This window comes from Eublepharis macularius, chromosome 4 (genome assembly GCF_028583425.1).
Source record: "Eublepharis macularius isolate TG4126 chromosome 4, MPM_Emac_v1.0, whole genome shotgun sequence".
NCBI classification, from domain to species: domain Eukaryota; kingdom Metazoa; phylum Chordata; class Lepidosauria; order Squamata; family Eublepharidae; genus Eublepharis; species Eublepharis macularius.
In genome coordinates, this window is record NC_072793.1 from 91,344,838 (window position 1) to 91,356,991 (window position 12,154).

Genomic DNA, 12,154 nt, shown 5'->3' on the forward strand with positions numbered 1-12,154 from the left:
AAATCAAAGGGCACTGAGCATTCATACAGAGATAGTTGCCCAAGTGATTTTGGCTATGACTAACAGATTGTCAAATGATATGACTGAATCTCCCAGAAAATCTGACAAAATAAGTAGATCCCAGTTTAATTCATAACAAGCTACATTGCACAACCATAATCTATTGCCACTCTTTATAATGTCCATCTGCATCCAGAGAGGGATATTTCAACATCTGATAATAAATGTAGAATAGTAAGGTGATTATATTTTACTCCCTAAACTAGACACTTTATCATTACTAAGTTTGTTTTTGTTTTATATTGAGTTCCTCTAGGTTGAAAGGCAGCTAAGGAGTGAGTGAGTGAGAAGTCTTAGATCTAATGTGCTGCTTGGGATCACTTAGTATTTCCTGTCATTTTTTACAGTTAACATTTCCCCACAGACCTTGGTTGGAATATTCTTCTTATTATACGATTCTTGTTCTGCTTGTACCCAACCTAGTGGATCTGGATTAACACAATGTGCATAGTAGGGGTTTATTTGGCTTACCCTGTATCATTTTTCAGCTAATGTTTTAGTTGATTAATCTGAAGGAAACAAATGTGTAAGGCTGAGAATCAACGACACATTTTTCTGTAGTTGGAGGCTGTTTTGGTATTGGTGTGCAATTGTAATAAAGAATGAGAAATGGAAATAGTTTCCTTAAAACTGTTCACCCCACATTAGTATTTTATATATTTCATTTCTATTTGCCCTTTCTGCCCAATGGGGACCCAATAGGTAGCTACAAGGGGAGGTCACCCGGACAGGTTAAACAGTCTCAATATACAACCCGGGGAACAAAGATTTCAAACACTCATGAAACAGTTTTTAAGAAATTTTAAATAGTGCCAAGTGCAAAGACAATATAATAAATACAATTTCATGAAATTCAACTGGTAGAGACAAAGTTCATACAGTAAAGAGTCCAACTGGTGAAGATCACACCATTGATAACTTTTTCTCTTTCATAGATAGGTTAAATGGCAAAGACCATCATATTGTCTAGAAGAACTAGAGCTGAATGTTCCTTCAAACATACAGCCGACGGGTTTTTGCTAGCAGAGTTCCAATTCCCATTTCGTACTCTTACTTCCTCACAGGCATAACCTTCAAAGATGGTCACCAAACCCAATTCTCACATATCACCCATTTAGCAAATGATGGAATCAAACCGGTTTGAAGCTTTAGTTCTTCTAGACAATACGATGGTCTTTACCATTTAACCTATGAAAGAGAAAAAGTTATTAATGGTGTGATCTTCACCAATGGGGACCCAAAGCTGTTTTGTAATTCTTCATTTTCTCCTCACAAGAGCCCTGTGAGATAAGATAGGCTGAGACAGTGTGACTGGCCCAAGGTCACCCAGCAGGCTTCCATGGCAGAGTGGGGAGTCACAGCTGGGTCTCCCAGATCCTAGTCTGACACTCTAACCATATTGGCTCTCAGTTAATATATCAAAGAGGCCCCCATAATGAAGTTTAAGTAAATAGCCAATGTATTTTAAATGCAACCAAACTTTTAAAAGGTAGATTATTAATCAAATAAATTTTTGTTCAGTCTGGCTTTGCAGTCTATCATGTTTTACAGTCATTTCACCTAACTTATTCTTAACGGAATTTTCTTTAAAATTTCGGGCTCAGTTTTCAAATGTAGAACTGTTGCTGAAAGGCCCAAGTAGCTGACGCTGCTGTGCCATATGGAGGGAAAAAACCCAGGAGACAACATCTCTGTGTTGCGGGGCTCTAATACCATGCTAAATCCATGGCAATGATTGGCACTTGAATGCTGTCTTTTGCCTGTGTCTACAAAAACTCTTTCTAGCTCTTTAAATGCTTTAAGAAATGCAGACTCATGTCCATTAGAACAACTAGACCTCTTCAGAAGCTTTTTAATAGTCCTTTGAGATGTTTGTCTGTGGTTTGAGGAACCCACTTCCTTCAGTCTTCCTTTCAGAAAAGATTGTTTGTGATTGTATTCAGAATGAACTTACAGGGAAATGCTGGGATACCAGGCTGCTTTGTATGGTGGCAAGACCTTCTGCTTGATAACAGTTATATAGAACTCCAACGCTGCACTCAGAGATATTTCTCCATCTGGCAAAGTGCCATAATCAGAGAGCAGTGACACTGTCTCATACCAAATCAACAAAGATTATAAGACTCAAGATTAGTCGCACAAACTTTCCACGTCATTCTTCATAGGTCTGTTTCAAATATTCATATTCCTATTTGAACATACGTCTTGTGAATTGGCCATCACTGATCAAATGCCACAGAGAGACTTAATTGAGCTTTCAGTGGGATTAATAGACATGTTCAAGTGTGGGCCATTTCTGGGGATGTGCTAGTCTGCCACTGCACTGACACCTTAGTTACAACCTCATAGTGATCGCATATTGTCAGTTGCTGACAGTTAGATCCCTAAGTTCTTCACAGTTAACACAGGTGATCCAGTGGAAGTAACTTTATTAGAGATCCATTCAGTTCAAGGTGCTCAGTCAGTGGAATTGGCAGAAGTGACATATGTGGGGCTAGCAATGTTAATTATAGGGAATCTTCCCGCCTTGGGAAAGAGGATGTTAATGGGGGAGGGGGGGATTGGAGTGAGACATTGTTTTAGAGTAGACAGTGGGGAAGATGAACTTATCTTTGGTTCTCAAGAAGGATATATTTCAAGCCAGTTTCAGCTGGCTGTCAAGGACACTGGCTCAGCGGAGCGAGAAAGAAAGTAAACATTTGTGAGATAACCCACTAGCATTACTGCACTAAAGAACTTCTCATACTCTCAGAGACTAGAGGCAGAGCCCATATACATTCATGGCAGATATGCAGGAGAAACATATGACACATATACTGGTGCCACTTAGAGATGGAAAATTTCCAGAACTTTTAAAGTCATGGGGGGTAGGGAATGGGGGGGGGGGTCCTTTTCCTTTTGAGGAGTGGAAAAGTAGAATTGGGAGGGGGGAACAGTTGTAATATATGGTGTACTTACTTTTTATCAAGCCTAAACTTATTTTACTGCCTTAATGACATAAATAACCATTTATAACTTAATTAGAATATAACCTGGTAGGGTTGCCATGTCTTTGCTGAGAATTCCTGGAAATTTGGGGATGTAGCCTGTGAAGGACGTTGTTTGGGGATGGGAGGGACCTCAGTAGGTTATAATACTGTAGAGTTCACCCTCCAAAGCTGCCATTTTCTTCAGGGGAACTGATTTCCGTAGTCTGGAGATCAGTTATAATTCCTGGAGATCTCCAGACCCCACTTGGAGGTTGACAACTCTATTTTACTATTGGACATATTTATAAAATATAAAAATATAGATGTCTTAGTTTTGTATAAGCAAAATTGTGTGTACTAGAGAGAGAGAGCGCGCTGCAAACTGCTACATTCTATTCTAACATAACACATACATCTTACTTTTTGTTGTCTGGGAGGTAGAAATAATGACAGTTGAAAATAAAAAACAATTTTTGTAATAAAGAAAAGTAAACCTATTATCTGCATAGAAAAAGACATGTAGAGTCATAATAGGGCTCATGGCTTATATAGACACTGTATTTATCCATAATGTAGTATCATACAAATTATAGCATAGGGTTGCAGACTCAGTTGCCAACCAGTGGGAGACTGGGAGCGGGTATCAGGGAAAGCCCAGAAGTGACATCAGTCTAGAGGAATCACTGGAAAGTCTATGGTTTTACCAAGAATTGCAGCCAATTCTTTGAGAGACATGACATCACTTCCAGGTTTTCCCTTGTCTTTTCACACTTTCCAGTTTGGAAAATATTTCTTAGGATTTATTAAGTGTTCTTTAAAATTCCCAATTTTTCCATTGAAAGAATGGGAGAGGGAGTTCTGGGGGGAAAGCTGCTCACCTCCACCCCCCTACCCCTCTCTGTATCTGATGAAGGGAGCTTTGACTATCGAACGTTTATACCTTAAAAATCTTGTTGGTTTTCAAAGTGCTAGTGGACTTGAATCTTGAAGTTCTACTCATGGCTATCCATCTGAAACTACCCCCACCCCCAGTTTCTTTTTTTTTAATGCCAGCACATATGGAAAGCCTATTTAAATTATTGCAGTTTCTCTTTTTCTGAAAAGATCATGTGTCTGGCCAGTGTATTAATTAAGCTGCCAGTCTCCATTTTATCTTCCTATAGTGACTAGTATTAAGTTAGGGTTGCCAGGGGCCCAAGTAGGGATTCAGGGGGCTGAAGAGCAGTGGGGTAGGTATATGTGCTCCTGTGCTCCCCCATCATATGTCAGAAAATGATATTTTCCAGCATGACAGTGGAGCTACAGGACGTGCTGAAGCCCAGTTCAGTAAAAATTGCCTATAAATGGGTGATTTTTACTGAACTAAACTTCAATGTGCCTGCAGCTCCTTCATCACACCAGAAAATTATATCATTTTCCAGAGTGATGGAGGAGCTGCAGGATGTGTTGAAGCCCAGTTTAGTAAAAATTGCCTCCAAACAGGTGATTTTTACTGAACTGGGTTTCAACATGACCCACAGTTACCCCATCATACCAGAAAATGATGTCATTTTCCAGCATGATGGTGAATCCACAGGGCACAGTGAAGCCCAGTTCAGTACAAATCACCGCCAAACTGGGCTTCAGTGCAACCTGCAGCATCTCTGTTGCCAGCATGACGGAAGCGTAGGAGCAAGTACTTCTTCTCCCCTCGCCCCCCCCCCCCCGCCGCAGTCCAAGTGAGCAGGACTGGGGGAGTGGCTGGGGGGGGGGCAGGATGGCAAGCCTCTATTAAGTGCATAAGGGCATTTACCAGGTATTATCTGAGACGCTGTTGAAGTGATCCATGCTCTGTCATTGACACCCAGCTTTTTTCAAGATTACATTCCCTGATCAACTTGGTTAGAAGCCATTAATGGGTTAATGCTATAACATTTTAACACAGTACTTTTATACTTTACATACTTTTATACTTTACCTCTATAAGACTACAAATTAAATAATTTACCAGATTAAACTCTGTGAAAAAGTTGTCCCCAAAGAAGATAGTAATACAATCAATGGTAGTTAATCAAAACCAGAAGTGGTTCAATCAAGATCAGGCTACATGGCTCTAGATTGGTCTGGGACTTAAACCTGGCCTAATCTCTTTAGTCAAGCATATCTAGATACCCCTAATGTATAACATATATACACACACACACAAATATATAAAACACGCAGCGAACTTTTTAAATATATGATGACAGCAGCAACAGTAGTATATGCAACAAAGTGGAAGGCAGAATCCTGTTCAGACTCAACAGAATGGATGAATAAACTATATGAATATGTATCAATGGCAAAACTAACATCTTATATACATAACAGGCCAATCCTAGACTTTCAGAAAAAATGGAAAGCTTCTTTTGATTATATAGCTGAAAATTAAGAACAACTCTCAGTAAAATGGATTAACTATCAAATATGTAATTTAAAATGTTCAACATAAAATGCTTTTAATATAAGTAAGCAAAAGTCAATAATGCTAGGAAAAGAGGAAGACCTAAAACGAGATGGCTTGACTCAATAAAAGAAGCCACGTCCTCCAGTTTGCAGGATCTGAGCAAGTCTCTTAATGATAAGACATTTTGGAGGTCTTTCATTCATAGGGTCACCATAGGTCGGAGGCGACTTGACGGCACATAACACACACATAAGGAGATGGAGGGAAGAATACTCTGTAGTTTATATATTTTGCTATATGGGTTAGTTATCTTTGTATAGCTATGTTAAATAATTTTCTTTTTCCTTTCTGTATCTTTTTATTACTATGTTGTTTTTCAAATAAAATATATATTAAAAAGACATATATACTGTAAGACTGGTACCATGCTCTGGATTTCTTTTCCAGCCGTGAGTGCCTCAGACATCAAGGGATGTGTAAGCACGAGGTGGAATTAAGTATCTATGAGCATTGCAATGTCTAGTGAAGTTCTGTAGATATTCAATCCAAAGAACACTATTTCTCAATAGGCAGGGCAAGGTAACCAGTGTAGTACTAAACAGAGTTGGACCCTTCTAAGTCCATTGACTTCAGTGAGCTCAGAAAAGTGAAACTCTTCTTAAGATTGCATTTCCAGTGAGCTTCATTACTGAATAATGAACCTAGGTCTCCCCTCTTTAAAATAAACACTCTTATCAACTACACTGCACTGATTCTCGGCAAACTTCCCCCAGATGAACTATTGACCAGTCAGTTTTGAGGATTTACAATTTGATACACAATTTGACTTTCACAAAATTGACACAAGTTATATAGTCATAAATTGTAGGCGCCAAGAAGCCACATGGCAGGAAAGGTAAAATACACGGTGGTGCTCACGCTCAGCTCTCTTGCTGTTAACAGATCAGCAACATTCTGTGGTCAGAAACTGAAGATTTCTCGCTCATGAGAAATCCAGAGAGTTATGGTTCATTTTCAGAGAACTCACTATCTCTGCCCTGAGGAAGAGAAGAGCTGTGATCATCTGCACAAGAATAAAAGAAACCTGCCTGGTTTATCATCAGCCTAATTCAGCCATGCTGTCACAAAAAAAGACGCTCTTTACAAAATCCTAACAAGGGCCGAATCCACACTACCTATTTGTTTCCACGGCTTTTTCACAATTGGCACACTATTCATGCAGATACTCACACGCTTTCCCATTCCGCATGTTCCCTGCCATCACTGCGCCACTATTGCGCCTTCCCTCCAAACCACGTGATATTCGCGGAAATCCGTTTTCTCCCCTTTTTTTTCACAGTGCATAAAGGTCGGTATACTGGTAAACCAACCGTAGTGAGCAGCGGTTTGTGCGGGAAGAAACGGTCACCGGAGTCGAGATATCGGTATACCGGATAATTGACCCTTTTTTTAAAAAAGGGGGGGGGGGAGTGACGAGCGCCTTCAATTCTGACGGCGGAGGATGGAACTGCCCACTGTGACGCTTTACTCAGTGGCGTGTGGAGAACTGATTGTGCCATGAAGATGCGCTGGAAGGGTGGATGTGAGGATGCACAGCTTGGTAGTGGAATGAAGGCGATTGCCACGACAGCGCAAGATGAGCGGAAGATGAGTGTGTGTGGATTTGCCCAAAGAAAAAACAACCCAAAATTAGGCATTCTTCTTCTTTGAGCCTCCTTATCCCCTCCCCCCCCCCGCATTAGTATTAAATTTCATTAGTATTAACTGCAGAAACGGTGCGACTGCATCAGTAGGAAGAGTTACAGGGTAAAAGGCAAGGCCAGACCTTCCCTTCACATACACTTAAGCACAGGGCTTTTTTTCTGGGAAGAGGTGGTGGAACTCAGTGGGTTGCCCTCGGAGAAAATGGTCACATGGCTGGTGGCCCCGCCTCCTGATCTCCAGACAGAGCGGCGCTGAACGGCGCGGAGTGCAATCTAAACTCCCCTCTGTCTGGAGATCAGGGGGCGGGGCCACCAGCCATGTGATCATTTTCAAGCAGTTCCAGAACTCCGTTCCACTGCATTCCTGATGGGAAAAAGCCCTGCTTAAGCAGTATGTAGTAAAGAGGTTTGTTGAATGAAAGAATCTTTAATTGCGCAACAACATGACTCCCACCACCATCTATTCTGTCACTACATAAATAGTCTTTCTTAAAAGTGCAGATTAAAAAAGACCTTAAGTAAATGTGATTCACAAAATTGTTCAGAAGGACCAAGAGGAGTCACGTAGAAACTTGCTGCTGTTAACGTAGTGGCAGAGTTCTGGATTTGGTGCCTTTCCTGACCTTCACACATTTCAGATTTCCAGACCATAATTAGGCATCTGTGTTTCAGTATCTGTTTTGGGGCCCTTATAGACAATACCTAATTTGAGCTGTGTGTCCCCTGTGGAAGCACACTCACCAAGCTGTTGTCTGATAAACATTTTTAATGAGGCGTCTGTGTTCTAGTCGCTGTTCGGGGCACATACAAGCACAGTGAAAACTGGGCTTTCCATTTGGCAGAAGAAGCTGGCCGTGTGTTGCAGTGATTGGTTTGCCCATAGCATGAGAAACCCACCTCCCCAGAGCAGTTTATTGACCTTTAAAATATTCAATTATACTTATTTCTTTAATAAATAAAGTAACACATGTATAATTGAAAAAAACATATGGTGTTTAAAAATGAGAAAATAATAAAAGTGGACAGCCTGCTTCAAGCATGAACAAGTCCAACACTTGAGTCAGTGCTTGCTGATTGCTGGTATTCTATGTTTATCTTTTTCACAGCAAATTAGAATAGAAGCCAAGTTTGTGCCGGGTGTCAGATCTGTGGCTAAATAATAGTTGTATCCAGACTACCTTCTGCAATCAGACAAGAGTCCGTTGTTTTCAAAAGATTTACTGAAAAAAGCAACCATTATAGTCCACTGGCCCAGATGCAATATCTGGGCTGGTACACGTGTATTGTTACGAATGATAGGCACAGAACAAGGTACAGAGTATCAAACCCCACCAGGCCCAACCTCCCCCCATAGTTCTCAAAACAATCCGCTTGAAGCTGAGAAAGTGAAAGTTTCCCAAGGCTGGAAAAGCTGTAGCCAAAACATTCCTCTTCTGTGAGATAGCTGCTAGGGAACGTCTTGGCACCTGTGAATAAAGCACTCAGAAGACTAAAAGAATTAAAATGGAGTCTCTTTGGTTATAACATCAAGGAAAGCATTCTGAACCTGACAGCGGGGAGGGAAAAACTCACAGCAAGTCCTCTTTAACTACTTCTGTAAGCACCCTCTCATAATTACACTAATCCAGTGAGCTAGATCACACTGCATGTTGGTTGAAATCGATTTTTTTTCTTCTGAAAGAGATTAATTTTGACCAGGAAAAAACAGAGATGACGTCTGGTTTCTTTCAGTAACAATATCTTGGGTTTTGTGAATGTGGTTGTTTCAAGTCATACCACTTTGCTAGGGTACAGCATCAGCCTCACACACAGTTAAAGGTTAAAAGGGCACCCTATAACTGGGACATCCCAGTTCTGTGAAGCACAGCTCCTGCCATAGCCCATAGGATTCTTAGAGCTGCAATTTGCTGTTTTATTGGAGGGGGAAGCAAAGCATAGAAGTCTGCATGATCATTTTGATACTGTACTGTAGACTCTTGCTGTCCAATATAAAATAAACTACATCACACAACAGTCTTAACAACTCTGCCTTTAATTTTTTAATAATGTACTTCGGTTCCTAATTGTAGAAATTGTGTTACCAACTCTAGCTTGGAAATTCCTGGAGATTTGGGGGATAGTGCTTGGGAATGGCAGGGTTTGGGGAGGAGAGGGAGCTCAGTAGAGATGTAATTCCATAAAATCTGCCCCCCAAAGCTCCAGGAGAACTGATCTCTGTCATCTGGAGATCAGCTTTAATTCCAAGAGAACACTGAGGTTAGTAACCTTATGGGGAGAAGATTTTGAAAACATGAGACCGTTTCTCCTTAGGGTTCTGAACACAAGCACCTATTTGGAGCTTTCAGCAGTCAGAGTGCAAAACCCTTTGCTTTGTAGCAGGAATAATACCTGATTTTCAGAAGTGACACCCCAACCCTAAACACATTGATTTGGGAAGCAGGCCATTAATTTTATGGGAGCTAACTCTTCAAATGGTTTGCTTATGATTGTTACCAAGAGGAGAGATTTTGGACGTGCTAATCAAAGAGCTTGTTTCAGGGTCAGAATCAAGATGTTGCTCTTTCAGGTTTGTCATCAACCTTCACAACAGTGAACAAGGAATTCCAGAGAGGCAGAGAGCTTCTAATCTTATCAAAATTTGCCAACTCACTTCAACCCTTTGCATCACACCTCCAATGTGGCTGTAAAAGCCGAAATGAAAGTCAGTTCAGAGACTGTTATCCTGGGAAATTGATCATATAAATAGGCTCTTTTAGGTCAGAAATCTAGTTCTTCTAAAAACAGTCTCCTACCCCAATTTTAACAAAATGGGGCTTCATGCACCACAAATACAATACATTTTATGGATCTGGAACCTTCAACAGGCCTGCCGTATTAATGGCTGGTGCTTCCGTATCTTTCAGCGTTGATTTCTCTTTGGGTATGATGGCAAACCACCCTGTAACAAAAGTCAGCCAAGAAAACATCGTGATGCAACATCCCCCCATGGGTCAGCAATGACTCGGCGGTTGCACAGGGTTACCTTTATTTTGGACCAATTCTAATCATTCCCCCTCTTTCCTCTTCTATGTGAGTTGTTCAATGAGGATTATCAAAGTTGCCAGCACTGATCATATGTTTAGTGCTGAGACTTAAAAGTGTGAGGACAGTACACTACAAAATGCAGTGATCTTTGGATTTGCTTTTGGGAATTTAATATAGCACTGTGACAGCCACTGGGGAGAAAGGGAACATTGTAAGGATCTAGGTAGAGGATCCCAATGTTCAGTACCAGAATTTCAGGTTTGGTAGAGTTTACAATTAACTTCACTGCAGCCTTCCCTCAAGTGAGGCCGTCATGGCCAGCAGAACCTTTGCTGCCCTTCCACCCATGATGACCTGTCTCCTTCATGCTGATGAGTATCTTGTCTCCTTCTCTGATCTTGCTGTCCAGTTCCATCTGTTATTCAGACTTTCTAGCTTCCCCACTTTGTGCAGCCCTGCCTCTGGCCAGGTGCAACCCATACCTGCCATACCCTTTGGACCAGGTACAATGGCCTTAAAGGCCTTCAGCCCTTCTTCCCGTTTTGCTTGTCAGCACTGATTGGTGTACATAGACACTTATATTGGCTCAAGAAATGGAGTTGTTGTTGGGGTGTGAGAATAAAAAGAAGAGAAGTAAGGAAGCAGAGTTTGATATTTGCGCATTGGAAATAAGTAACTTCTGTGGTGATAGCTCTATGAAAATACTTTACTATATAACAGGGAAAAGGGTACATTTGGTGAGAAAATAAAGAATAGCTGACTAACTACTTCTTGATGGCTAGACTAGAACCTTGGAGAGAGAAACTTAGAGACTGAGACTGAACTGAGAACAGAACTGACTGAAAACAAAGAGCAATAAAACCTTAGTATAAGTTGCTAGCTAATTGCCACCCCAATAAACTGGCTCATCCAAAAGACAATCCTAGATTCCTTCATTACGACTAAAGATTCCTCTTTCTATACCAGGAACTTTTTCTTGAGGCCTAAGTGGTCCTATGCTAATTAGCTATCTGACTAAAACAGAATAGCAATTTAACTCTTTCATGACTGAACGTAGGACACTTGCAAAAATCCTAACAGTTGTTCAAGCTTGAGAGTTCTTAGGGAGGGTATAGCAGCTCAAAATTAACATCAAAGGGAAGCTCAATAAGAACAACATACCTCCCCCCACCCCAGCAAATCTTAAAATGCTTGCTTAGTTCCTGAGATAATCTGATCTTTCAAAATGTTCATCTTCAATTTAATGTGAAAACAAAATAACTCTTTATGGGCTAGAAATGTCACTCTTCTCAAAACAGTTCAGGATTCAATTTCATATACCTTTCTGTTGCCAAGATGCATTCACATTTTTATGGGTAATCTGTCAGAGTGGCTGGGAGTCTAGGGATGATCCACCTGTCAGGAGGGAGTTGGAAAGCAGCCACTTGTAATGAGAGGTTGGTTAGCTCTTAGGAAGAAGGCATGGAAACCAGAAGCAGGGATGTACAAACAAACAAACACACTGGCCTGCAAAGGGTGAGGGCAGCTGTCTTAGTGGATAGCTGAAGCAGAGATGCTAGTGAGGGAAGAGCATCTGGAGAATAATGAGATGCATTCCTGAAGGAAGCAGAAGCACATATGTGCTGACCTATCTTCTGTTGTATCTGGTAGCTCATACTGGAAGATATCACTCATGATAAACGGATTCTGCAGTATACTTGATGGTTTGATCCAGGTGGGGCTCCATCCATACTGAGAGGAACCAGTAGCCACAGGAAAAGGAAGGGCCAATCCTCCTTATCTTGTCTTCTTCATTTATATGCCTTTCTAGGGTGTCTGCTGCTGATGACATGCATTGTCCAACTGAGGAACCTTTGTGTTAGTTACCTAAAGGAGTGCCTGTTTGGAGAGACACAGGAAGGTAGGTGCATTTCCTTTCCATTTCCAAAATTGTCCTCCACAAACTAGGCTTTTGGTTTGGGAAGAAAAGTGTT

At 41.0% G+C, this 12,154-nt stretch overlaps 1 protein-coding gene across 1 annotated transcript in view; it reads left to right on the plus strand.

The window, feature by feature from the left end:
* CPLX2 (complexin 2) overlaps positions 1-12,154 on the plus strand; it is a 165,926-nt gene that overhangs the window by 3,750 nt on the left and 150,022 nt on the right. The window contains exon 2 of the mRNA XM_054976138.1: positions 11,992-12,081. The gene's annotated coding sequence lies outside the window, so the exon portion shown is untranslated. The remainder of the gene's footprint in view (positions 1-11,991; positions 12,082-12,154) is intronic.